Source organism: Cynara cardunculus (genome assembly GCF_001531365.2).
Source record: "Cynara cardunculus var. scolymus isolate 2C chromosome LG 5, CcrdV1, whole genome shotgun sequence".
Classification (NCBI taxonomy): domain Eukaryota; kingdom Viridiplantae; phylum Streptophyta; class Magnoliopsida; order Asterales; family Asteraceae; genus Cynara; species Cynara cardunculus.
This window is the reverse complement of record NC_037532.1, coordinates 6770231-6774820: the sequence shown is the minus strand read 5'-3', so window position 1 is coordinate 6774820 and position 4590 is coordinate 6770231.

Below are 4590 nucleotides of genomic sequence, written 5' to 3'. Positions count from 1 at the left end.
AGGTTTACCAAAATAGCTATAGGTTTGCAGTTTATTCATAAAAATCATTTTTTATACATGAAATATTATTTATTGATATATATTATTTAAATTTAAGATTACAGATTTTATTTACAGAAGATAAATTGTTTTTTTATACTAAAAAAAAAAGGTAATAACAACACATCTATAAATGCATTACATATTTTTTTTTTTCTGATTCGTGTGGATGATGCTTTAACGACATGTCCCGTGAACAACCTTTCAATATCCAAGATATTTTATCATACGCACATCCAAACCGTCCACTTCTATTTAAATCTCAACGGTCTTGATTCACTGCATATGCATCTTAATTCTATCACGTCATGAAAATCCCAAAAGAAACAAAAGGACTGCCGCAAATTATTGATTGCCACGTGGATACTTGTTAGCCGACTAATACACCGAATAAAGTTTCTCTTCCCTGAAAATTAAATAAATTATATAAATATATATTTTTAAGGTTTTTAATAATTAATAAATAATTTATTAAATTACATGCCAATATAAATAATTTGTGTAATGCCTAAAATATTTTAAAGACAAAAAAAAATTATGGACCTGGTTATGACAAAAAGAGATAAATCAGTAATAAATTAAATACATTTTGAATCATTTTTGATTAAGTTGTATTTTAACTAATTTTTTCCAATTTTTTTCATTTAACAGGCAAAGATGATGTATAAGTGTATCTTATTCGAAAGTGATGTTATAGTGAGATCCAATCTCAACCACAAATCAATGGTTATATTAATAAATTAATGTTGATAATATGATTTAAAATTTTAACTAATAAGCATTTTAGGTATTTTAGATTTTTCATCTTTCATCTCTTCTCTCTCTGGCGAACATTATTCCTACGAACCTTATTTGTTAAACACATGATGCATATTGTGATATCCTTCATAAAATAACGAAAAAACACAGTGTGATACACTTAGTAAAGTGACACTATCTGATACATTGTGTTACATTTTGTTAAAAAAAGAAACACATTGTGATACATTTTGTATAACAACAAAAACACACTGTGATATACATTCTAATACTAGATCTGGTTGACGAATACAGCTGTGATACCACTATATTACATCCAACGTTACATCTTCGACGATATCTAAGTTACATCCAAAAACCTTACATCTCCGACGTTACATTTATGATGATATCTGGGTTACATCTCCGTCGATATCTGCATTACATGTCTGGCAAGATATGGTTACTTTTTCCGATCTATAACGAGATCTATGCAAAACCTAGAAACTAAAATCGATCTGGGTGTGCAAAAACCAGATTTGTGGCAGATATGAATAACTGAAATCGATCTAGGTCATTTTTCTCAATTGGAAGAAGCCATCGAAGTGGTTGAGATGCGACGTAGTTTATGGCAGAAGCTAGATCTGTGCAACTGTCCATTCAACATTGTCGTGGTTGAGATGAAGATGGTTGAGATCGGGGGAGAATGGTTAGGATCAGCGGTGAGTATGGTTGGGATCGGACGACAAGGATGGTTGAGATGGACGACAACAATGGTTGAGATCGGTGAAGCATGTGGAGCATTTGGAAAGGATGAAGAAATGACCAACCAAATTTATTTGGAGTTTCAAACTCTAAAAAGATTTAACATTTAGGGTTTTATAAGCTGTAAAATTTACTAATTTACCATTTGTTTTATTTTAGTAAATAACATTAATTATCTAAAATAATTGGCTTACATTAGACCTTACAGTTACCACAACCTATCTACTCTCATTTGATTATGCCCCTATATATGTGTGTGTGTGTATATATATATATATATATATATATATTAATAATCAGTTACCAATATTAGTCACAATTAATATTTATTTATAATTAGTAAATAATCATAAAAGTGCAAAAAAACTCATAAAATACTACTCTAATTAGCGTTTCAATAAAACATGTGTCCGTACAAACATGTACTCAAAAAATAAGTTAACCTATGTTTGTCAAACAATACCTAAGTTTGAATTTTTTTCTAAAAGTTGATGTGTAAAGAGATAAATTATTTTCTTTATTTATTTTTCATTGAATCATTACTATTTTATATAACTTATTTTCAAAAAGTATATTAAGATGATATATTTATAGGGTAATTTATAACATAATAAATGTTAAAATTTATAAAATATCGAATCTTTTAAGAATATGTATTTTTAAATATTTTGACTTTTAATTCTTTATTTTAAAGAAATTATACAGAATCAGATCCAGACATTTTTATGGCCAGACATCGGCATGTTTAGGTATTTCGTTAAAACATTTTTTTTATTAATTATCAATTTGATGAGATATTAGTTTTTGAGAAAGGCTAAATACGCCCCTAGTTTCATCATATTTTTTTTTTGTGTATTGTGTCTTTTAGTCCTTTTTGCTTATTTACATTTGTATTAATTTTTAATTAATACAATTTGTTCTTCTCTCTTTTCTCTTTTCTCTTTTATTTATTTATATTATATTTTAATTAATATGATTTATTAATAACTGTATATTTTTATTTAAAAACAAATAAATTCTTATTAATATTAAATATTACTATGTTTTTCTAATAATAGTTATAAAAATAACACATAAATATTGAGATTTGATATTCAAATAAAACATAAAATAAATTATATTATATTACTTTTTCTAAAATGACATTATTTGTAGTATAATTAAAACTTAAAAGCTGCATGTACTTAATTATTTGATCGATCTAAATACGGGGTAGTTTATGTAGCAGCACACAGATAATCGAAATGAAAATGTGATGTAATAATAGGGATCGAGTATCCTTCTACCACATCTAGTTTCACATAATAGTTAATGTACCAATCACAAAAGTAACATGTTGATACCATTGTGGCAAAATAGACCTAAGCGATAAATATGTTATACAACCTGTAATGTCTATAATTGTGTAATATCGCACTATAATTTGAAGCAATCAGGACACCTATTTTAGGCATCGTCATCCAATGTTCAAGTGGAGCATCTTGATCTGATTGAAAGAAGTTTAAAGAGGTAAACTATATTCCAATATCGACTTATGTTGAGGTATTCCGTCTTGTATAAGTTAAAAAAGATGCAATGAAAGAAAAGGTGAAGAATTTATATATATATATATATATATATATATATATTTGTATGTATGTGGGTGTATATATGTATTAATATATGTATTTAATAATAATATATAATATGAATTATATATAATAATAATAAATTAGTATTGTTGGTCTCGAATGAGATGACAATAAATAGAAAGTAATTGTAAATAGGGGGTTGAATACAATTACACATATTTTTTATAACTTTTTAATTTTTATTGATATATATATATATATATATATATATATATATATATAACACATAGAGATACAATACAAATTGTTGCGAAAGAAGAAAATGACAACATTACCTAAACAATATTACAAAGAGAAGAACTTACAAGAACAACACATAGAGTACTTGCAAAGAAATGAAGAACAATAAGGTTTTCTTCATACACAGGAGAGTAGTAGAAAAGAGTGGATTATCTTGATAATGCACATAGAAATTCTTTTAGGGAAGGGTGGTTTTGCATGAGAGATTCATTATGCCTTTTATACTACCTCCAAGTATTAAATGTATAGGAACACTTGTGACCTTAGGATAAGAAGGTATGGGTTGAGTTGACCATAATTGATAATATATATATATACACACACACATATGTAAGAGATAAGTATATAAAATTGGGTTCCGGTAAGAAAGAGATTTATAGCGAAAAGTGTAAGAAATGATCTTCATTCTCAGATGCACATTAGGATGAGATGCACCAGATCAATCCTCGTATCAAACGCGATTAATGGGTATATTTAAGATTAAAAGTGATCAAAAATTCAAATATCTTATTAGGCTTCTCATCTTAAATTTATTTTTCACATGAATTTTCGCCTAAGTAATATATAATTCATCAGTGTATACATATACTTAGGAAAAAAAAAAATAATATATATATATGTATACTATAATATATCTTCAAATAATAATAATAAATATATAAGGGGTTATCTACATGTGAAGAATGATTGAATAAAAATGAAAGTTATGATAAAAATCGTAAGAAAGAATCTCAACCCTTATCGCTTTTAATTTCATCCCCAACTATAAATTGCGATTATCATGAAAATTGATCTAGCGTATCTCAATGCACCGTGTTAGTATTGATCTTCAATTATAATTGATTCAACGTTGAATATCAATTCTTATATTTCTTATCATAATTTTTATTCTTCATCAAAACATAACCTTATATATGTATATAATATTATTATAATAAAATAAAATAAAATATTTGATTGATTTAACATTTAACGATTTTCAATAGGAGAACTAATGATACCCCTAAGTTTTGCTAATGGCACCCCTAACCTTTTTATATAAGGGGGGGTGCTAATGGCACCTTTTTGTAGGGGGTGTGATTTTTTTTGAAAATTGTATCAATCAACCTTTTTTATAAACATCACCTTAATTATCATTTTATTAATTTTGTTTTATTTTATATATTTACATTAAAAA